General features: G+C 36.8%; 1 long non-coding RNA gene across 1 annotated transcript in view; it reads right to left on the bottom strand.

Annotated features, from left to right (window-relative positions):
- Positions 1 to 289: 289 nt before the first annotated feature.
- Positions 290 to 25,317, bottom strand: part of LOC135413855 (uncharacterized) — an 83,197-nt gene continuing 58,169 nt past the window's right edge. Inside the window, exon 3 of the long non-coding RNA XR_010430441.1 lies at positions 290 to 374. This is a non-coding gene — a long non-coding RNA (uncharacterized LOC135413855). The remainder of the gene's footprint in view (positions 375 to 25,317) is intronic.

The following is a 25,317-nucleotide window of genomic DNA, read 5'->3' as shown; positions in this document are numbered from 1 at the left end:
TCTTTGAAAACCAATTTAAGCAAGAAAAATCAAAACAGTTTGCACATCTTCTGAAAGATAAAAAAAAGCTATAAGTAACTTTTGCTTTGTGGTTATTGCCTCTTTCACTTAAAAAGTGAAATGAAGTCTTTTTAATCACTTATTTCATATACATCAGACGCAAAAGATCATTAGGCACCCCTAAATGATGGGGAAGCCTAAGCCACGTTAGAAAGCTCATGCATATGACATATTTGTTATTCCCTTGATGTTATTTTCCACAGCACGACTAATCCAAGAGTTACCTAAGTTTGCACTTCAGTGTTTCCATTTTCCATCTACGAATGCAACCAGCCTGTATGGTAAATTACACATCAATTGTTCAGGACACATGCCTAGAAGAGGGCACAAAAAGATGTTAATTACCCTTTGCTCTAATTTGTACTTATGCCATCTAACAGTGTTTTGCTGCATTGCATAGATTATAACATTTTTAATTTACTCATTCAGTTACAGCAACTCATCTAGTAACATCAAGCACGTGCAGAAGAATGAATGTCTTAATATTTCATGAAAACATGGTTAATTAGTAATTTATTGCTTTGACATTGTTTTTTATTTTTTTGGTAGGTTTGGGATTTGGGGGTTTTTTTGTGGGTGTTATTTTTGTTTCATCTCTGTGCAGGCTGTGAACAATGCTTCCTGGGAACCATGCTCACTGCCACATGGCACAGGCAGAGCAATAGTGGATACTGTGATGGTTTTACTGGTACATAAAGTAGCTAGACAAATTCTGAAGTGACTGTCCTCTAATCGTATGTAGCAATATACATGGACTACAACATTTCAGCACCTTAAGGAGTATGAGCTACATAAAGGTCATACGTAAAACTCATACTTTTACGTAAAACTGACTACATTCTCATTCACCAAACTGTTCCCTTACACTTAAATGTCAAAGAATAAGCCAAGAGAGCCCCAAACTGTGGTTACAGAACTCACTTGCCATCCCGACTCTAGTAGAAATTACTGACTGTGCATGTCAATGATGCTGGGCAGAAATTAAAACCTTTTCCTGAGCTCTGTAAACACAGCTCTATCACTTCACAAAATATTAAGTGTATGAAATTGTTTCAGCAAAGAGCAGCTAAGAGCTGCAGTGAGGTCCATAAACCAGGAATACCCAAGAGTGTTCTAAGACTCTGTTAGTGTGCAATACCACAGTTCTTTACACAGACTGCTGAATTCACTCAAGAATATGCTGCCTCTCTGAAACAGTTGACTTAGTAGTCCTCTGGCTTTCTTTGTAAGATGTCTTCACTTGCTCATTCAGGCACTGTGTAAATATGAGATCTCTGTTAAAGCCATCATAAACAACACTTTAAGCCTGATCCCATTAATGGACTCTGCATTCATATAAAGGATTTTTAGGCGGTAGTGATTTATCAGGAAAAATAAAAAAAGATTGCTCTAATGGTGCTACAATCCGGCACTAAGAAATGCTAGAGAAGTTTTTTTCCCCCAAAGTTAAACCCTTAAAAAACCCCAAGCTACAATAAAGGTCATTTTTGTGTTTATGCATGTGGGTATATTTGTATGCAAGGGTAGTAGTAGGAAATACTTTCAAGCACTGAAATATACATATCTAGCATGCATAAATTAATGTTATAGAGCTCTTGTGTACATGCCAGGAATGGTACAAGCAAGAAAGATGACAGTAACATGTTTTATTTGATTAGTATTGGCATAAAAACATCACATTACCATTTGTTTCCTTTATGAAACTCAAGACTTAAATGGAAACCTTCTGTCTAACATAATATATTTACACACATGGAAAGTAAATGTTCAAGTTAGCACTAAAATAATAGTTACAATAAAAATCATAAGAAAATACCTTTTACTTTGAAATGTCATTTGTGGTAAGATTATTTGCAGGGAAAATATTCCAAAAAAAACGCCAGGAAAACATGCTGTCTGATGAAAAGCATGATTTCAATCTCATCTGTTTATGCAAGATGCTTAAGTTATACTTGAAAAAGGAATATAATAAAAACATTATTCTAGTCTATGTATACCATTAGGACATTCAGATGTCTACCCATTAGATGATTTTAAGCACAACTAATATTTCATAAACAGTTTTTATTTAATCCAATACAGAATACTAAATGCAACATAAATACATTCAAGTATGTTTACAAGAATCAATCGGTATTTCCTATTTGATTTATACTACAGAGTTTGGGGTTTGTCATTCATATTTGGCAGGGGAAATTGTTTCCTTGTGCCCTAAAGAATATATCCTTCAGGAATTATAAGGTATTCTAGTAAAAATGAAAACTTTAGGGGGAAACTTTAGGACAAGAGGGCACAGTCTTAAACTGTGCCAGGAGAGGTTTAGGTTCGATATTAGGAAGAAATTTTTTACAGAGAGAGTAATGAGACTTTGGAATGGGCTGCCCAGGGAGAGGGAGGATTCACCATCCCTGGAGGTTTTTAAGATGAGACTCGATGTGGCACTTAGTGCCATGGTCTAGTAACCACGGCGGTGTTGGATCAAAGGTTGAACTTGATGATCTCAGAGGTCTTTTCCAATCTGGTTGATTCTATGATTCTATGAAATATGACCAAGTTCCAACAACCAAAATAAAAATTACTTCAAATCAGTTTACACTCGTTTTCTTCTTCCCCTCTCCTGTTTCAGAAAGCTGATAACCAGATTTGTGAAACAGGCTTTTCCTCCAAGTACCTTCTGAAAAACTACCTTAATAGCACGTTAATATTCAGAGCTCTGACATTCAGTATTCCTTCCTTTATATCCCTGCTTCCTTTTCAAAAGCAAGACATAGGCCTTTGCCATCCTATATAACTCCTTGAAGCCACAATAACCTCCCTTCACTCACATGCCATCACTTTACATGTCCATTGAAGTTTGTTTACTGACACTTCTCTCCTATGCACTAGGCATCCTCTTGACCTGGCTACTCACCTTTCCAAAGACTGCAAAAACTCACCCACCAGACTAACAAAAAGCTAACATCCAATACATTCACTGTACTTCAGATAATTCTGTTTGTCTTGCATGTAGTATTTTTTCATACAAGTTTGGAGTTATCAGGAGAGCTAAAGAAGTTCAGTGGAAAATTCCTTTTCTTCTTTGTCATATGAAAAAAGAAATATTAATTCTTAATTCTTTAAAAACAGGTAGACTATATACTAAAAAACAGTGTGATTTTAGCCACATATTTTATACCTCTATATTATTGTTAATGAGAATTAGCATGGAAAAAAGAGAGGCTTGTGTTTTTAGCCAATTAATATCTGACAGATATCACAGTAGGAATTGAATCTGTGCCCCTAAATTGTAGCAAAGAAAGTCCTTTTGACATCAACATCCTTGAAATAGGCCTCAAAGCAAAGTTAATTTTTAAGCATTGTTGAATCAGGTGTTGATACATAACACAGAGCATGCCAGACATTGGGGTTTTTTTTATTTTAATCAAGCTAGTGTCCTGACAAAATGTCTAGTTAGTAAATGAGGTTTGTGGTTTAGAAATTCTAATTTAAAAAAGAATATTTCTGGTTACACAGTGTATTTTAAATGCCTTTCAGTTTTGCTTACTAATACATACAGGACCCAGTACCAACAAATTCTTTCTACAGGTTAGACAATTAATTTTCCCTGAAAAAGCTGAGAAATTACAGGAAACATGGTATTGACCTATATTATTCAGCTAAATAAGGTACCCTAAATGTAATGCTACATAAGATACTTTTATATACAGAATTATTATAAAATAGTGCCCTCAGCTAAGGTATGAACAAGAGGGGTGGGGAGGGAAGAGAAGGGTGAGAATACCAAAACCTCAAGCATTTCCATTTCAGGAGAGTAATTCATTTAGAGGATACTATAAACAGTTCAAAATTTACCATACACAGGCCTCACATACTAGGAAGAAACACTATTCAAAACTATTCAGAATATCAGGCTCAGATACAAATTCTGATTTGTAAGTTTTATCTCGATAGTTAATGGAATTATTTTCTCTGGGATCAGAGACAGTATTTGCATTAAAAACTCCATATTTTCTATTTTCTAATTATAAAAATAGTCAGATCAAGTCCCTTCAGTTTAATCGCCCTCAGAATTTAATTTTTCTCATTGAACAAATCTGAGATGGCCTGAATGATAATTTTTTAGTTAACCTCTCAATTGTTTTTACCCTTATATATTAGAGCAGAACCAAAACAAGATAAAGCTTTACATATGCCCTTAAAAGGTTTCCAAGAAGTATAGGCATAACAAACTTCTACTAGCTCAGCTAGCCCATTTTTCCACTTTCTCCAGCATCTCCCTTCCTTTTAGAGTTAATCAAACCCTAAACCCTTCAGCTAGAATACTATTGCTGTAAAACAGTAATCCTAAAACATTGAACATTTATGATAAAACTACTTGTATGTCACAACATCGTACCTGAAAAATGCAATTTTCAAGAGCTCTCAGTTTGTCTTCACAACATACAGAAATAATTTCCACCCACTTGTATTCCTAACCACAGTTTGAAGAGCTACACAACCTATCCACAGCTCAGATCTACTATTATGTTGGAGCATCACAAAGTGTCATTTTATACCAGGAGTTGAAGTCATGTGTTTACACTTAAATGTTTAATTAGAAGCCCCATCCCTGTCAGGAAAGGGTGTTGGCTTGAGAGAGAGGTATACAGTGATTGAGTGAAGTCTGGAAACAAACATTTTGTTAGTTTGAATGCGTAAGGCCTTTTAGAGCAGTTTTTTGTTTTTAAAAACATAAAGGAGTGTACTAGATGGGGAAAGTCATTGTCACAGCTCTACAGATTTATAGCCATCTCAGTTTATTGTGCTGTAAAAAAAAACACTGCAGAAATGGTCAAGGTTTATTTTAATTGAGCATCCCTTCTCAGTGAGATATACATGACAAAAATATCATCCTTACTCTTCATTCTACTGGTCTCTCAAGGGAGAAGTCATTCTTAGAAAGAGTTCAGAATTATTTCTTTAGCAGCTTATGCTCAAGGCATAGTCATAAGACTTGATGAGTACATTTAAAACAAAACTATGGAAGTTGTAACTGCTAAATCATTGCAGATATAATCTCCTATAATATGTGGCTGTCAATACTCTATGTCACTTCCTGACTTAGAAGCTAGCAGTGTTTTGTTATGGCCTTTATACTGACCTGCACTTGGGAGGAATCAACCACTTCTTTTTCCAGAAGCTAAGGAATATATAGAAACTGAGTAAAACAGATTAAACTCTCATGCAGAATTTCCTCACTGTCCATTTAGTCAAAATGCCTTTATGGGACATCTAGCAAATTTGGAACTGAATATCCTTGAAAGTCAACTGGATGCTTTGACTGTAGTATTATTTCTCTGTAATACCAGGTTACAGATACAAGAAACAATGCCAGAAACATAATTCAGAATAAAACAAAGCAACAACAGAAGAATGTGAAAAAAACTGAAGTCATTGTTCAGTACACTTTGCTAGAAAAAAAAAATCATATAATCAAATATACTTTCTAAATGCTTATGGAGAAGACAAACTCCCTGGGGCAGAACAAGCAAGAAGGGTGAAAGCTTTGTCAGGAATATGTGTTGCATCTTATAGACACAGAATACTCAAACAGGCTACAAAATCAACTTCTGCAAATTCCATATCCTTTCAATAGCTAAACAAAATAAAAGCATCTAAGAATGTATGCTGGTAAGTTTCATGCAGGCTACAGATAAAATATCTTGTCTCAACCATTGCAGTGCTAATTGGTGGCTATAATTTCTCCTGCTGATCATCTATGAAAATAGTGAAAAGAAAAATGATAGAATATGTATGCAAACTGATGAGTACTTGACTACTGAAACAATTAAATTCACAAATAATCCCCCTTTCCTTTTAAGTAGGGACAGTTCTGAAAAGCTCTGCCTCCTAGATGGATGACACTCAGTTTTGAAAACAATGGGCAAAGGAATTACACATTTAGTTTATCAGAGGCCTGACTGAAGCAAATCTCTGTATCACCTGGGCTGTCCTCAACACTGAGCACTAGAAAGTTCAAGAATGTGATAACAAAATCCGAGTAAAGTAGTTCTTGCAAAGCAAGCAGGGAAGAAGCCCACTGTTGTTGAAGTTTCCATTGCCATTTTCAGTATTTGAATATTTTGTGGTCAAATGTCTGCCTCCAATGCTTTTGAAATGGCAAGCTTCACTTCCATTAAACCCTTAAAAAATAGAGTATTAATATTTCCACTAAATTACATTAACCAAAAGTGCAGACATCAAAACACTAAAAGAAAATATTATAAGAAAGATTTTTACTTGTAATTTTCAACTTGTTTCCATAAAGACGTTTTTCAGACTGTATTGCACATAGTAGTAAACATCTATATACTTCCCCTAAGTCTATTCCTTCCTTGCCAATTCCATTAAACTGTGCAAGGAAACATGCAATATAAGCAAGTTGTATTAAGTTTCATCTTGCCAGGCAAAGCCCTTGCTCACAGGTATAGATGTGTAGGTTGAAAGTAAGAAACAGGATTGTCTCAGCACTACTTCTTATCTCATGCAGCCAGAGCTACAGTTAAGATGATTTTTGAAGTATTTTTTTTCTCAAAAAAAAAGAAAATAGAGTCTGAAATGAACTTTGGGGATTACTGTAGGTTTGATTTTTTTTTCTCTTTCCTGAGCTGTTCTGTGAAATGCAGCAGCAGAACATTCCTCATGATTTGCATATCATGATAACCCATACAAGGGGTTTTCTTTAAATAGTTCTTTATTTGAGGGGACAAAACAGAGACTGGGTAATGCTTGAGTACCTGCTTCTTCTGTTACAGTCAATAACTGCAGGTGTCAGTGTGGTATTAGCAGCAGCAGCTGCTGGTTTCTCTATAAGAAGCCACAAATGAGGCAAAGCAGAACAGGCCAAAGACAAAATCTGACCAAAGTTTTATTTCTACCTTTACATGCCTCTAGTAATTCTCAAAAAGACATGTTAAAACTAGGAACATTAGCAGTCTGATTAGCAAGATCGTAGCCCACCAGTCAAGGTAGGTGGTTCTTCCCCTCTGTTCAACATTTGCAAGGATACAGAGGAGATGGAGACATCCTTCTTGATAACAGTGGTGGTAGGATAAGGGGAAACGGTCACAGGTTGAAACACATATTAGGTTTCCCAGAGAGTTTATGGAATCCCCATCTTTGGAGATACCCAAAACTAGACAACAGGGCCTGAGAAGCATGATCTGACAAGATGTATGTTGGACTAGATGACTTCCAGAGACTCCTTCCAACCTAAACTATGATTCTGTGCAAAAAGTGTGAGGACACATCAATGGGAACGGTGAAGCAAATCATTGCCTAGTAAAGGGAAATCCAAGAGGAAGCAAAGACCATTGATTTGGAACATATGGACATATTATCAAAGATTACGCTGGGCAAGACAACATAATGTGAAACTAGGAGGAGGAATGAATGACAGTTACCACCAAAACAAGAATGGTATTAAACTCTTCAAAGAGTATTTATTGAATAGAAGCATATATAACACTGTTTTAGAGGCCAATATGGACAAAATAAAGTAGCCAATGACAGTGGAAAAACATTGTTCAAAACTATCACCTCTCAGAACCTATTTTTGCACTTCTACAGTGTTGTTGAAATAAGAAGGTACTTTGTTCATAACTATCCCATGACCAAGGGATGCTGCAAGTTTGACATTTCACTGTTATAAATTTATTTTACATTTGTTAGCATCTTTCCTTTAATTTTTTTTCCATACAATGATTTTCCATACAATGATTTGCATTTTTCAATTTGGGGCCAAAATAAGACATTTTAAAACTGTGACGTAGGAATATGTGTTTCACTTTTATTTTATTTTCTTTTTTTTTGCTCTATTTTCTTGCCTGTTTGTACCTCTTCATCACTTATTCAGCTTCTTCATATAAAAATAGTAACTTCATTCAAACAAAAATTTTTAAAGGGAAAAGAAAATCAAAGATGAAGAAATAATGAACCACAATTAAAAAAAAAAATACAGATTTCTGGAAAAGTTTTCATCTTCATATAATTGGGATTTCAAAAGTTCTAATTTTTAAGATTTTGATAAACCATTTATAATTCAACTTCCTAAGAGAGAAGCTTTTACTGTGATGTTGTGAGTTTGTCTGTTCACCCCTCCTGCACAGTATGTTTTGAATCTATCAGCAAATTTCAGCCATATTTGAAGAAAAGCACTTAGCACAACAATTCTCCACAGCACATGGCTCCACGGCCATATGAAGCTCTAGAGCCTTGACTTCTGAGAAGATAAGATGCAGTGTATTCTGCTGAGTGGTAGGCAAAGGGAGGGAGTGAGTTGGCCTGTCAGCACACTGACATAAAGTAGTGAAGACCCACTTATTTGTGGTCTGCCAGCAACAGAACCTGAATACCTGGTGAACAAGGTCCTGGGCTACCCCTTAGGTCAGGAGTGAAATTTTGCTTCCTCAACTGCCAGTTATGAGCCTAAGTACCCAAAATATATGCAAGTTGAACAGCTGCAGATTAGCTCTTTTGTACAAAGAGAAATGATTATTAGGAAGCTGTCTCCAAACTCTGAGAAGAAAAATTGACAAAAATAGTCCATTTATAACCACAATGTCTGCTGTCTATACATAACACATAATATTCAGTCTTATAATTCCTTATATACCTTAAATATTCTCATTCCATGGACACATCAAACTGCAATTATAACTATGCAGCAGAACTGCAAATGTACTTTTAACAGTGTTATCAGAAAATTTAAATCTGCCTGGAATTCAGTTAGACCATAACTACTTCTGCAAATTTTATTACCAAGATGTGTAAGATTATGCAATCAAGCCAATTATAATTACATTGAAGAATAATAGCACACAGCAACTTCAATGCCAAAAGCATTTTGAAAGCATCCTTAACAAATTTCTAGACATAATAATCCAACTGATTTCCTGTCTTTGAAATAGAATTTTCTTCTTTTCTGAAGGTGAAAAACCTATTTCCATTTCCAAGGTTCGAAACTCAGTTAGACTGCATTTTTAATGTAATTTGTTTTCTTAGTATAATTAAAGCAATAACTATCTTTCAATAAATGCATTAACAATGCCAAATGTGAGATTTATTAACATCTTAATCTCCAATTATATTCTCCCAGCCACAATTTTTCTCCTTCTAAGGTATCTCTGAGGAGAAGATATTCAATTTCATTTTAAAGTGCCCTGAGGGAAGGCATAAGTACTGGGGATCCTATTGACAAAAGCAGAACATTTCTGTACAGCTGGTTATTTTGAGATCCTGTTTATTAAATGACTCCAGTCCTACCACATTAATTCTATGTTAATTATAGTCTTCTTTTGTCCTCCACCCCCATCTTTCTGAGTTCAGGTCATCATCAGCCAATCATTTGCCCACATGAAAAGGTCTCCATATAGAGGATTGGGAAAAAAAAATTCATTTACAATGACTTTATTCTGGTTTTGGCTGGGGCAGAGTTAATTTTCTTTATAGTAGCTGGTATGGGGCTGTGCTGGAGAACTGTGTTGATAACACCATAATGTTTTCATTATTGCTGAGCAGTGCTCACACAGAGTCAAGATCTTTTCTGCTTCTCCTACTGCCCCTCCAGTGAGGAGGCTGGGGGGGCACAAGGAGTTGGGAGGGGACACAGCCGGGACAGCTGACCCTCACTGACCAAAGTGATACTCCATACCATATGGCATCAGACATAGCATACAAAACTGGGGGAGGAGGAGGGTAGAATGTTCAGAGTGGTGGCATTTTTCCTCACAAGTCACCATAACACATGATGAGCCTGGCTTTCCTGGGAGGTGGTGAATGAATTCCTTGTTTGGATTTGCTTGTGTGTATGGCTTTTGCTTGACGTATTAAACTCTTTTTAGGTCAACTCATGAGTTTTCTCACTTTTACACTACTAATTCTCTCACTCATCCTGTTCTGGGTGCGAGCAAGTGGCACTGTGGGGCTTGGTTTCTGGCTAGGGTTAAATCTCATCAGATTTCCAGAGAGTTTCAGAGGTATATGTTCATTCATCTTGGTGATTTTTGCATTCAGTATTAGTGAGACGAGCATTTTGAGATCCTTTCATGTTTTGTGATTTGCAAGAAGCATTCTGGTTTTTGCAGCACCAGGCTTGGCATTGCCTACTAAAATCCTTAAGTAGAAATACATACAATTTTTCCATGGGAAAAAAGTCTGAAAGATTCAACAAAACTTAGGCAAGAACTTCAAAAACAAAAACATTAGTATGAAGAACTTTGTTTTTATGAAGTCTTATGTTGCTCAGTCATGATTTATATGTTAGAAACAGACAGCATAACAATACTGTCTACATGGAAGTCATTCTTTTAAGCAGAACACACTGAAACTTTTCCAAACCATCCCATAGAAGTTTGTCTTCATAATCATTCTAGGAAAGCTTACTAGATATTATTCTATTGATTGCACTGGTTCTGCTAATACTGACTTTTTAATGATTTCTGTCTTATTAATAACTAAAAGAAAAGCTTCACTATTTGTAACTACTATTAACAGTAAAATCCTCTTTAAAGCTACCAAGCACTATATAGAGATCATTTCTACTGGCAAATTACTCTGATTCTCAAAGCACCTTATACAAAATTTTACATTAATTCTCAACCCACTTACATTGGAATGCTTTATGATTTGTTTTGCAAACTGCAGTCTACAAACTTCTATAACAAATATGAATGTGATCATCAGGATCGTTGGACATCACAACAGAGCAGTTCCATGATATATTCATGAGCTGATCTCAAAAAGGTGTCAAAATAACAACAAAGAAAAATATCTATGTTCCCTTTTATGGAATATTAGTGAAAATAAAAAATATTTCTCCAGCAATTTCCAAAACCTGTGCTGACTTTAAAATGACCAAATATATTTAGAATAAAAATGCCATGAGTGAAACTCCAAAGTGCCTTTGAATATCTGCCCAGCTTCCTAGTTCAGCACTTCTGTGCTGTTCTGAATGATTCAAAATACTACAAAGACCTGAGAATGCTAAGGAACTCCTTTTCAATCGTGAATATTTCCGATAATTTTAAAATTATGGAATAGAGACAGTACCTTTTAATCTTCTTAAGGCTACTTGCAGTATGTGAATGTTTTCATTTACTTAATACAGAAATCCAATTTCCATGATAGAGAGTTTTATTTTGAGCCATCGACTGTTTCGGTAGTCTGTACACTTCCACATTTACTTTGTTATTTGTAGATCAAGCAAAGATCTCTTTTTTCTCTCCCTCCCACGTACGTGCCATACAACTATAGCTGATCACTGTTATCACCTCTGTTTTGGTGAGACACAGTGACTGCAATCATCCGTGAGGTTCTTTCTGTGTTAGTTGCTGTGCAACTATGGAGAAATAAGCACTGGAATTGGTCAGACTCAGAATAACTCTTATGGCATAATCCATTACTGAATTTTTACCTTCTTCTGAAAGTCAGGAGAGGTACTGAATCAAAGTAATAAAATTTTCGCTTTGCCTTGCTTTAACATTTTTATGACACACTACTACATTTCCACAAAATTGTATAGTATCTGTATAATGCTGTTGATCATAGGAGCCTCTTCTACAGGACAAACCTCCAGTGTGCTGGTTCTCCTGATGTATCCCATGGGTAACAACGGGCAGACCATAGTGAATTGTGGAAGCGATTTTGCAAGAATGGGGCATTCTCTGTGATACCATGAGGTATCATGGGAGCTCTTTTAGCACAAGCTAATCTCAGAATAACAAAAAAATCCAGTTTCTTAGTAAGTTATAGAGCTATTTTTTTAACTTAGTTCCACACAAAATCTTATTACTTCCATTTCTAACAGCATAAAAATAACAAATTTATTATTTTTCTTACAGAAAAGTATATTTCCAAGCTCTTAATCATTTGTTGAAAAAAATCTTTTGAAGGCAACAAGGTTTATGGGTAAATGTATGCTCTGGGACTGTGCTCTGTTTTAATAAATAAAATGAGGAGGACTTCTCTGTATAAGTTTCAAAGACACTAAATGCAGGCAGCAACATTCACTTCAAATTCCTATGTTATTCAAAGCTATTTAGGGACTTCAACCTGAGTGCATTCACACACTAAGCACATTACAGTTGCAAGATTTTCTGCAGTATTTATAATTCTACCCGGGGCTTTCCTCATTGTGTATATTAAAGGTAAATGTTTCTCTTAACTTGCAACACACTTTTGAGTACTGGATTAAAACCACATCCAGTTCATGTCTATTTCCAACCTACTCCAATTCACCTTTCTAATTTCTAACAGCTGTTATAATAGACTGTGTGTTATATCATGTTCCCAACCTCTATTATTTTCAGCTGTAGAGTTAGGCATTGTCATCAGTATTTTACTTTTTAATTCAACTGCATGATTTGACTGAGTTTCTTAGTCTGTACCCTTCACTTTACCTCTGAAAACAAAAGGTATAAATGGGTTTTTAGGAAGGAATTAAAGTATTTAGTCTTCCAGACAGCGCTAAAGGTAATTTATCACCTTTACTCACGTGAAACTCAAACATCTATAAATCTCTCACCCTGTCCCAAAGCATTAATTGTGACAGGAGGCAAAATTAAAACCCACCCAAACTACCACAGAATATTTGATATTAAACTATATGTGATGTAATGTCAAATATCTCATGTTATGCCCATCAGCAACTAACTTAACTAAACTGGCACTAAAATCCTAAGACTTTTCCACATAGAATCTGGCACACCAGACAGTGCCAAGACTACAAAACCTATTTTCTTCAAAGTCCTATACACATTGAAATACTGTTGATAGGTATCTTTTATCTTTTCTGGACAAAATAGGAAATTTTTACTATCTAGATAGCAGAATTGATTAAAAAAATCATGTCGTTGCCTACTCCTTTGGCAGTTCTTATCTTGCATCTTGCATGCCTGTTATCTTCTCCAATTTTTCTATTTTGTTTGAAATTCCTTTTAGGAGCTACCATGCAATTATTCTTGCATGAACTATACTGCACCACAGTTTTTGTGAATATAAAAGCTACACTGAAATTAATTTTGTACATTCTGTGGTGGGTATTCAGCACAAGTCTTTGCTTAAAACCATTATTTCCTCTCCTGCCGAGGAATTCATTCTCTTTGTTCCTATTCAATGTAAGCTAATGGAAGTAGAACTGATGGAGAAATTCTGAAAAATAGACTCCTTAGCTGAAATCAGAGCATTTACGAAAACTGGATTATGTTGTAATTTAAACTAGAAAATAGAGCTCTCACAAGGCGCAAGCAGGGGGAAAAAAGGTTCTGTCCTTTCATTTTCAAATTGTTGTTTGTTCCAAGTCACCACTTTGTATAATAAAATTATTATCAGTGTAATAAAAAGTTTAAATTTTAACATACAACAGTTTGTTTTTTTAAAAGAAGATATATTTTGTTTATTCTACCTTATAAAAATCTAGATTTTCCTAGTGAAAATTAAAAAATGTTAGGGCTTGTTCACTGGAGGGGAGAAGGGGGGAAGTGTGGAGAGGAACAAACCAAAACACATTTCAGTGTCTTCAAGTCTTTGCAAAATTTCTCTTCTCTTCCTGTATTTAGCCTGTTCTGCAGATGCTACAGTAAAGAAATTATATTAGGACAGAATTCAGTGGTAGGACAGTGTCTTGGGAAGTGAAAGAAAGGAAAAGAAATACAGTGGAAATGTTAGACAATTCCAAGGTGATCAAGTAACATGAGAAACTGTTTTTGAAAGAAAAAGCTACAGCGAGGTTAATTGTATGACTGTATGACTGAGGTTAAATGTATGACTGAAGTGTCAGACATCACTATAGCCTAGCTTTTATTGTTTGTGGGCAGAACTACCTTAGTTTCTGGTAAGTATCTCTGCTCTAGTCTCTCTCTAAATGCCCTCTAAATGTCCCAAAGAAACAAAATTTTCCATTCAGACACCCACAACTTCTACCTCAATCTGATCCATAAATGCCTTGGGACAAACCTGATGAAATACACTAAACTTTGAGTCATCCTGGGCATGTTTAGAAATCAGGAAAGGAAATGACAGTACACAGATTTGAATGCAAACATGGCTGTTCGATTTACATAATGGTAAAAATGGCCTGTGAAAAAGAAAGATTTTTTTTTTAAAGTTGTTGAAAGGTAGAAAAAAGTAAAGAATTGTAACATTCACAAAACATCAGCATCCAACATGTGTTGAAAATTGTATTTCTAACTTAAACATGAGTCAGCTCCTTCTACAAACACAAGGAATTTTTCCTCTCAAGGTTATCTTTACTCTTTTGTTACCCACTGCTCTTAAAGCAGTGGATGAAACTCAGCCACAAGTTTCAAACCTCCATCAATAAGAAGCTGGGGTACGCACTGACAAGTAACACACATACAACTGTAATATTTACAGACTGGAAAACATGTGCTGAACACCGGACTTTTACCGAAGCAATACTGATTTCACAACTTTTTGAGGTCCCTTCCAGATCTGTTTTTTTTGTTACCACATACAGTCATGCAGAACATACATAATTTTCACAAAACTTGCTTACAAAACTTGTTGTTGCTTTTGTTTGAGGCTGTAGCTGCTGAAAGGGTTCAAGGAAGGGACGTGCAAATTCTGAGCTGTGTGCAGAACAGGCTTGCTCCATATAACACCTGCAGCAATGAGCTCCAGACTTGGATCTATACCCCTCCCAGGGGGTTTCAGGGGCTCCCTGGGGACATAAAGTTAGGACCTCGCAGCTACAGCCAGATCCCAGCCAGGAGCAGGACAGCTGTGGGGCTGCCCCTTTCCTGGGTATCAGGCACCTCCCTGGGACAGGGATGAGCTGAGGCTGGGACAAGCCATTGGCCTGTGGGGCTGTGGGGAGCTGGAGACTGGCACTGCAGTGGTGTTAGTCAGACAGCAACTGATGGCCCTGAGAAGCTGAAATCGGTGACTAGGAGAAGATCCCAAGAGGTAGGGAGGGACAGCCAAGGATGTTGGTGCCCTCAGGGATAAGAAAACCCCCACTAAAGCAAGCAGATCTATGTGATAGCCTAGCTTTGATAATGCATAACATTATTTGTAAATGTGTTCACTGTCTGCAGTATCCCTAGATGCCTTTTTATATTTCTCTGTTACCTTTAGACTGTTTGATTTTCCTTTACTGAAGAGCCATCAGTCCCCCTTTTAACCTCAATCTTAATTTGAAGTCAGATAAAGAGCTGCATGGAGGAAGACACTGGCTGTGGACAAGATGTTATTTTGATGTCACATGTTATTTAGAAACAGCATAGCATGCAGACAGGTACTAATCCTGGCATCCTACATTTCTTCTTCTAGAGAAACAAAATAATAAAAGTAGAAGTCAAAGAAATCCTGAGAGATTACACAGTCCATTTTTGCATCCCAAGATGAAATAAAAGACACTCAAATAATTTCTTTCTCTAATGTTTTGTGGGGTTTTTCCTCTTTCTCATCAATTATCCATTCATCTCCATAATCAAGGCTTCTCTGTGGAAAACCTCCTACATCGTGCACATGACACATCTTAGCTTTTCAGGCCAGAGATCATTAATCTCATACTTCTTCTGGAGAGAAAACAGGGATGTTGTCTTTTCCACTCTACTCTCAGATGAAGTAAACATGTGCTGTGCTGTACATAGATTCCAATCTGTAGATAGGAGTATAAAGAAAGCTGAAAGATCAAAGACAGATGTGAAAACTATACAAACTCTCAGTAACAACAAGATTTTTTTTTTTGCTGAATCTTTGGATTCACCAAAACCAAATAAAGTCCAAACCTTAATCCTGTTGTCTATATCATCGTAAATCTTAACTCACTAACCTTTAATACATCACTGGACAAATATTTATTTTAACAGATGAGGTGCTCAGGAGAGCAGAAGACACCCTACCAGCTTTCTCTGGTACTTTAATATGTATGGCACAAAGGTAACCTCAGAAAAAAACCAAGGAGCCTTTCAGAGGAATACCAAAACATCTGAATAGCAATCATGTAGGGAGGATTTTCTTTTCTTCTAAAGTTTCAGTCTTAAAGAGAAAGAACACAGTGTGAACCAGACAATACACCTTTGAAGACTATTTCAAAATGCTCCCGAAGACCTAATAGCGGTACATTCAGAGTCTGCTAGAGACCTGTGTATTTTCAGAGTGGAAAGCTGCCAAAGTGTTTGTGACTCACTTCATCATGGCAGATGACAACAGCTCACATGAGCCAAGGTAAACACCTGTTTAAATGCCGGCAGGATCACAGCTTTAAATTCTAAAAATGCAACTAAATATCAGGAAAACTGAATTTATTTTGATTATAATTAACTTGACATTTCTTCCAGCATGGAAAGAAGAATGCCAATCCTGCAGTAAAGGCAGCAGTCTCAGCCGCTTGGGTTTTATCATTAAACAGAATACAGGGTTCTCCTGAGACTACTGCCTAAGATTAATAAATCTTATAAAAAAGTCAGCTGCAACACTCACTCCTTAAATTCATATATATATATGCCTTCTTTATAACCTCTTTTGTTTAGTTTCTAAGAAAAGCCAGGTTGAAGTTAGGCAGGTCATGTAGCAGGACACCTACTTACGCTACAGTCTAACACATCTCACCAAATCCTGGATTTTACTTGTATAGTGTGCAAAAGGGTGGAATTGTAGTTCATCACAGGATCTTCTGTATGCCATGAAATGGCAAATAATGAAAGTAATAGTATATGATTTACTGCGGAGATCTCTCTCAAGTAATTTTTACCATATAATTCGTATTCAGTAGCACAATGCTCTTTGGTTTCTGAACTGTGGAATATATTCTATATTTTATTCTAAATATACTTTATTTGGTGATTAGTACATACATATAGTATATACTTTATTTGGTGATTAGTAAATACATATATATATACATTTGTATATATATATGAACAGCAAAACACAATGAAAACCCTAGGTATTAGTCTTTTATCATGACATTTTATTTTATCATTCTGCATTCTGTAGAGACGTTAAATTTATTCATGTCTCTTTCTATATGCTATCTGTGCTTAGTGGGTTGCAGCTAAATCCATGAGAGCAAATATTAATATTTTTGCAAAAACTTCAGATAAAAAACAAGTCAGAAAAGGAAAGTATATGGAGACACCATTCACATGCAACCCTCAGACAAAGTCTATGAATCAAAGAGCAGTTTGGGGCAGTAAAGCCGTGTGACCTTTGGACAGTCTGCTGAGAAAACCGCTGAGATGACCGAAAGGAGATGAAACAAAAGCCATGTAAGTTAAGAAGCCTAAAAACACAGAAAAAAGAAAAAGTAAGTGTGGATATGGGGATAGATAGCAGCATGAGGACTCAAGAGGAAAAATACTGACATTAAAAGGTTTAAAATGCTAAAAAAAAAATGGAGAAGCAGAAGATGGCAACTCAGCAAGATCAAGGATCAGCTCAATTTAAGGAGCAAAGACTGTTGACCTCTCCTACCTGAGTGGCAAGTGCTTGTCAGATGTTGCATCAGATTGGTGAGTACACAATGCTCAGTCTGGTGACATTAATACTTACCTGCTAGCTCACTAGTCCTTGCTATCCACAGTGTGCTTACCAATAAATAAATGCTCTGCACTCTTCAGCTGTGTAAATTCTGTGCTTCATGTTCACAGTAAAAAAAGAGCAAAAGGAATAAAAGTTGTCAAACGGAATCAGAAGAAAAAGGGTTACAAATTCAATTATCTTTAAAAAAAATGAAACAACCAAACAAAAAACAAGAAACAAACAAAAGAAACAAAGAAACAAACAAAACAAAAAAACCCCAAAGAGCTCCTTAGAATTAGGGGGGGGGGGGGGGGGGGGGAAAGAAGTGAGTTACGGTTGCAGTACCATAAACCCGTTATGTCCTGAAGGCATTTTCATATACAACATAACTGCCAGGAGCCTTTACATCCACACTGAAGTCATTATTATGAAATATGCAGTCTCCTATAGTCATTGTGCTCATTCCATATAGAATCCATGCATAGAAACTTTCAACTGTAAAAATTATGTGGCCATAAGTTTGACATATAAATGGGTAAGAAGAAATAGGGTTTTCATGTTAGAAAAAAAATCACAACATTGCAATCAAACTCAAAGGGTGGCCTGCATGGTACTGGGTGGAAGTTTTCTAATCCGCTTCAGCTGTAGTGTCTATATTGACTTTGACACGCCTAAATTTAAGCTTAAATTTAGCAAGACGAGTGCTCTGCACCAGCAATATCCATTCTGTAAGCTGCCTTTGCCCCAAGGCTCAAGACGTTAGAACACACCATAGAGTACAGTCCCTTTAACGTGCCACCCCCAGCAGCACAGTGTGAACTGCACCCCTGTGCCCTGTTCCCACCACAAGACTCTCCAAACACATCCTCTTAGAGGGGACTCCATCTCATCATTATAATGTCTGTGCTAAATTTGTTTGCGTGAGCTTTGTACTAGCTATTGTTCTGATAATAAGTGATCAGAAACCCTTCATTAGAGAAGACCTCAAGTCTATTTCTTTCTCTGGGTGAAGGCCAAGCGCAACAAAAGTCTCTCATAACTTACTGGCACAGGAAGGCACTGCATGCACTCCAGTGAGAGGGTGTTCTGTCCTTTAGTACACTTTACAGAAGACAAGAGAAAAGTGAGAATTATCTTCCTGCCTTCCTGCCTTCTGTGAAATCTGCAACACTGGCATATATTGTTTGAAATCCTTTTCTAGCTCACAAGAGGACATCCTCCACTCCCTACTAAAAGATCGCATGATCTGAGCTACAAGCTTATTGTAGGGGTTTTACTTTAAAAATATACAAGGCTCCAAAAATTCACCTGCCAATTTTTTAAAAATCTTGTAATACCTTGAGAGAGAGCACAAAGGAGAAGGGGCTCCAGGAGGAGTCATGTGGGGCAGTGTTCTGGTGTGCCAGTGACTGACAGCTGCTCTAGGACTCCCCAAGGGGCTGGATTGAGGCAGGGCATCACCTCACCTTTGTGAAATTTGACCTGTCCCTTCCCCTCCCACACACACACTTGAGTTGGTCCAAGACAATAATTAATATAATAATCCAGTGTCTCACACCTAGATTCTTGCTTTTTCACTCAGAATAGTGTGGGAAAACACATCACTGTGTCACAGAAATAGGTATAATAATCCAGCACATCTTCCATCCCTGTACATTTATGTCAAAGATGATGCTGATCACTCCCCAGCTGGCTCTCAAAAGGTGTTCACCCTCTAATCTACTGCCTGCTGAAGGCACCTATTCAAATTTATCATGGTAGTCATGCTAACATCTTCAAGTTTACTGTTCTCCTTGCTTTCAGCCTCACCAGCTGACTTTTCACTACAGGTAATGTGTCTATTCCTGACATTATTTGCCTCCAAACTTCACTGACTTCTCAAGCAGGGCCTGAGATGCTTCACGGGGGGCAGTGATGTGCATGCTTAGCTGGCTAATTCCATTGTTGTGAATGTCACACTATCACCTGGAGAGCAAAATCTTGACAGACGAATATCACATTTAGCTCTAAGGTCACAAATAGTCCAGGGACTCCTATACACTCGTCTGTCAAAACTGAGGTGTCTAGTCTTTCCCTATTTTGCAGCTGATAGACAAGGAAGTACAGTCTGAAATACCTGGGTGGTTCAGCTTCAACACAACTTGTAATCTGTAGCGGTAGAGTGAAAGTCTGACATGGTCCTCTATCACCCACCACAGTTTGAAGCTCTTTTTGTGAACCACTTTATTCCAGTTATAACTCATAGGAAGTACTAAACAATCTGGTACTAAACAATTTGTCTTTTTTGGCGCTTGGACCTTTATCTAATTTATGCCACTTGAATAAGCCCACAACGGGCACACAACTTTTCCAAAAGATAACATTCTGAAATGAACTTGCTGAATATGAAGAGGAATAAAACAGTCTCATACAAGCTTCTGCATAATCTCTCTAAATAATACATAACATATGGATTCAGAAACCATGCATTCTTCCTCTCCTGATACACATTCTTCCTCTCCTTTACTCAGAGAGCTAAACACAGATGTTTCAACTAACCAAGACAACTGTTTGCATACCTAAGTATTGCAGCCCAGGAGAACAAAGGGTCCCACCACACAGCTAGGGTGGAATAGACTGATCCTTTATTAACAGGGGAGCACAGACTTATACAGGGTTTTGAGGGAACTCTCTGGAAGAAGGGGTGGAACATGAAAGGAGTATGCTAAACAGGGACATATAAGGAAAAAAGGAGAGGGTTTCAACTACGATTGGGTGGAGACAACCATTTATGGGGTGACCAAATAAGGGAATGGTACATGGCACAAACTGGGAACCAAACACCAACAAGGGGACAAAATTGATGAAAAAGGTAACATCAGAGCACAGAAAACACATCTTCATATAACCCAAACTTCAACCCTAAGTCAACACAGCTGTTATGCTCATTAGGAGGTAGAAAAGGTAGTTGTTTCTGGTGTTTCACAATCTTCTTCCTCTGTTGCTTGTTCCAATTTCCATATGTCTTACTCCTCAGGTCTTTGGCTTCCCACACCTAAGTAATGTACATTGTGAGCCATGGATGTAAAACTGACCACATATAAATATCCAGCTTTTCCAAGTACTTGCATTTCAACACTGGTAGAGCTGGCACTTCCAAGCAGTTTTCATATGCTAAAATATCTGGAGAGAAAATAACATTTGGGCTTAAAATTCACACTGGCCCAATCTCACCCTCACTGTAAATGTTTGTGTTCCCAGCATCTCATACACATGCAAACAAATTCAGAATTAAAGCACTGCAAAATGCTTTCTGTGGAGTTGCTTAAATTGCTGCAGATTTTCTGAAAAGTGTCCAATATACACAAAAAGTATTGGGGAAATATGGACTTGACTTACAGGTAAAACCTATGCCAATATGCATAGGGGAAAAAATTAGTTCTCTAAAGAACAGATACATTTCATAATTAATATATTTTAAAATTATATAATCATATTTGGCAGCATTAATTATAAACCATAATATATAATTATAAAAATCAGTTGGCACCAATGTATCTATAAGAGCAAGCATATGTTTTAGAATTAATATCTTCTACAAAAAATTTTGCTTTGTATCAACAATAAAACTAAGTTTACACTTGCAAGCATTTTGATATATTGTGTAGGTCTTGGTTTTCAAAGATATGAAGTCCATTATACAACCACAATGTATGTTTGGTCTATATGAATTAACGAAATACAATCAGAATTAGGGCCAAACAGGAGAATACTATATAACAAAGAGCAATTACTTTTGTACCTTTTCCACCTTTAGAAAGGAAAAAAGAATTCATAGTCACTTTAAATATGAAGGAATCACTAGCATCATTTTCTTCTGCTTGCAATAAACTATCAGGCTGTTACAAAACAATCAAAATAGTGCTGGTAGTCAAAGAAGGTAAGTTTCCCAAGGGTACCCTAATTATCAGAGTACTCTCTGTCATTAGATATGGTAAAAAAATTAAATTAAGAATATTAACCACTTTTGGAGGGTTGAACTCTGTGACTTTAACGTTCCAGCTTAAAAAAAAAATATCTGCCCCAGTTATGTCCATTCTGTACTATCAAAAAGGTGTTTTCAAACCTTTTGCATTATTATTTTATTTTTTCTGTAGATGACACTGTTCTGGAGAGCAATTTCTATCAGGTACCTAAGTATTTTCCTGAGTAGAGATGAACTGATAAAGATGTTCAGATTTTATATATAAAAGAAAGGAAGACAGACAACCTTTAAGTTCATTTGGGGGGACAGAGTCATAACTGTCACTAACCTGAATGCTCAAAACCAGGGGAAAAACTCACAGTATGTCCCTGAATTTTCAAACTAGTAAAACAGAAGTTGCTCTTTCACATAGATAGAATTGGAAAATATTTTTCTTCCTGAAATATATTAATATCCTAGATATTCTCACCAACTGTGATTTACTCTTTAGATACCAAATACTACAATCAAGTACCAAAGGGAAGAAGTAGATACATTATGTATATACTATACATTATGTTCCTTCTGAAAACTGGTATAGGTTTATTACCACTATATGTGACAGCTGTCCTGTTTTGAAGCAGTAGACAGGGGAAAAACAGATGCCTCAAATGACAGAAATGTCTGGAAAAGTGGACAGCTGCCTTTTGCTGCCATTGCTCGGTGGTCCAGCATGGGGAAGCTGGGCAACACTGTTCCTCATAGAAGCAGAAACTTTCCCTTTCACATCTTTCCCCTGGGAGGGAAACAGCAACAGGAATGTCTAGTCCCAGCCTTTCTATGAAAGGAACATCTCAAAACCTGGCCCCATCCTTCACCTCAGGAGAGAAACAATCACTATTTTCTGTGTGGCAGCCTTGCCTAGAGCCATCTCCAAGAAGGCAGATCTTTTCCAGTGGGTTGATTTTTGACATCTGCAAGTTAGAGACAGATTATGAGATTATTGAAGCTGAATGTTAGGAAGGGGAATAGAATATCTAAACTGTATGAAAGATAACTCCAAATCAAATTTGTAGCTACTGCAATCGAGGCATAACTATACTTTGTGAGGCTCTATCAATTTACATCATCCTAGGATAAGGTTCTTTGTATACACAATAAAGATGAACAGAGTGTTTTCCAAAGCTTTCCAAGTTTTTTCAGATGCTGTCAAGTTTCCAGAGTTTTTTTGAAAGTGATGCAGTGCGTACCTTTAAATTAGTAGTAAAATGTATTTTAATAGTTTCCATTCAATTGGGTTTTTAAACAGGTAAAGTAGATGTCAGAATCTTGTTAAGCAGAATTGTAAGATCTAATGCATGTTATTTATCAGACCCTACCTTCCAGTCCACCGGATAACCCTGAATCTTCTGACTAAGCCAAAATTTTCAGGATTAAACTGATGGAGTTGCAAAGACCCTTCACAAATGGTTCTCTCCCATCCACCATCAGCCTGCTCTCTAATTAGATATACAACCTCTTCTCGTTTGCAAGCCTGAAGGCATTTTGACTGTGGCAGTACTTGATGCCACTTTAAGAAACCAGCTGGGACTCCAGAAATGGAATACAATAATTTCTGATGCATTTGCACATGCAATGGCTCTAAATGTAAAACAGTCAAAGGCTTCTGATAGTCCACCTCCCCTGACTCAAAGCCTTAGCCAGATAATATTTTACTGTGATATAAAAGAGTACATTACTGGAGAAGGAGAGGTTGTAACATGAAACAAACTTGTTGTTTGAACTATGCAGTGACACTTACTTTGCCACTTCATGTAAGAAAAGTGAGAGGAACATGATGGGTAAAAAACCCTTTCAGCATGAAGGAGGAACTCTATCTCAACATGGATGGGAAATGAAAGCAACTCTGCCCAAGATTTCATTTGCCTCTGCAGATAATGATATGGGGGAGTCCAGAGGGAAAAATAACTGACATACTCTGGCTTGCTTGTCTGTATGTTATAAGTTTTCAGACACAGAATCAGCTTGCTTCCAAACTCACAGTATTAGATGGAGAAGAACACAAAGATATTTATTATACTGGAACCAGTAGCAGTTTTCAAGGCACTGCACCAGTAGCAAGAAGGCTGGAAGCAGGCAAAAGGCAGGCAAGCTGGGCTAGCTGACCCCAACTGGTGAAAGGGATATTCCATACAACATAATGTCTTACTCAGCAGTAGAACTGGAGTAGTGGAAGAAGAAGGGGAAAGGCAGGTTGGCTTTCAAAAGTGGCCAACTCTCAGAGCCTAGCTGGGTATCATTCTGCTTGTGAAAAGTAGTAAATATTTGCCTTTGCATCACTTATTGGGGGTTTTTTCCCCTCTTTCCTTCACATCGTAAACTATCTTTATTTCAACTGATGAGTTTTATGAGTTTTGCTCTTCATAGTCTTTCCCTTATCCTGCTGGGGTAGATGTGGGTGGGGTAGATGAGCAAGTAGCTGTGTGGTTGCTGGCCAGGACTGATGCTTCAGAGCTTTTTGGATTTTTTAACTTTTGTAGATTTTAGAAGTAATTGTGTAGTAAATGTAGATTTTAATGTAGCCGTATATCCCTTATGCTGTAGCATAATGTTTACACATACCCAACGCTGTTACCGCATTTCATATCAATCCCTCTAAATTCCATTAGCGTGTTTAGTCTTCTTTTCAAGGTAGAATTGTAGAAAAGCCTGGACCAGAAGATATCACACAGACACAATGACCTTCAAGCCCAGAACTCTGGAGGAGCTGAAGAACTATACGTGCTGTGAAGAAGATGAAGATGAGGAAAAACCCAATTCCTGAAGGGGTGTGTCGGGGGGCAGAACAGGGAAGAACCAGGGGTGGACAGACCTGGGATTGGATGGACCTTATTATAAAATCATAGAACCATTTTGTCTGGGTGAGTGTGCGGGTCATGTGTATTCCCCGGCCAGAGGCTTCATGAAAGGACCTACTCTTTTTATCTTATCTTACACACCAAATTGGTTTGGAGTCTTTTTCTCTGCTCTCTCTTAAGGCAACAGGATCAACCCACCACATATTATCTCTAAAAAAACTGGCCTTTTTTCATGAACACAATTCTGTCTTGGAAAATATATTCAAGCTCCTACAAAGATCTCACTGACGTATTTATTCCGACAGTTTCATGCCTGTTTCTCTCATTGCACAGAAGAGAAGCATTTTAACACTAACAAAGGGACACAATTTTTAAAATGTACTTTGCTTCTACTTCCATTTTAAAATAACTTTAGACCTATATCAATTATTATAAGATCAATTTCTTCCTATAAATTGTGTTAAATAGTTGACTCCCATTTAAACATTGGAAAAAAATTGCTGGACTCTCAAAAACACTACCTCAAGGAGAAATGGCAACATGATGACAAAGAAGAAAACAATTTTAGTTGTTGTCTAGTGTTCCACAGTCCACAGCTTCATTAAATGATGTAGCAAATAAGAATCTCCTTTTTTACAGGAAATTACTTGTCCTCTTAATAGGATTTTTCTTATTAGAAGAACATAGCATAGACAATTCACATGTATTCATATATTTACACAAATCATTTCCTATTGATCAAATGGATCAAATAAAACTAGTTAAGAACACAATTTACTCTGTGTGTGATTTACTACTTAGTCATCATTCATAGTATAAAGACGTACCATGATCTAGAATCAAACTGGTATTTGTTAAACATAATGTTTGCATAACTGTGAATGTAAAATTTCGTTTCAATTTGCTGCAAATTAAAGATTCGTAATAACT

This window comes from Pseudopipra pipra, chromosome 4 (assembly GCF_036250125.1).
Source record: "Pseudopipra pipra isolate bDixPip1 chromosome 4, bDixPip1.hap1, whole genome shotgun sequence".
Taxonomy (NCBI): domain Eukaryota; kingdom Metazoa; phylum Chordata; class Aves; order Passeriformes; family Pipridae; genus Pseudopipra; species Pseudopipra pipra.
This window is presented reverse-complemented; position numbering and strand designations above follow the sequence as displayed.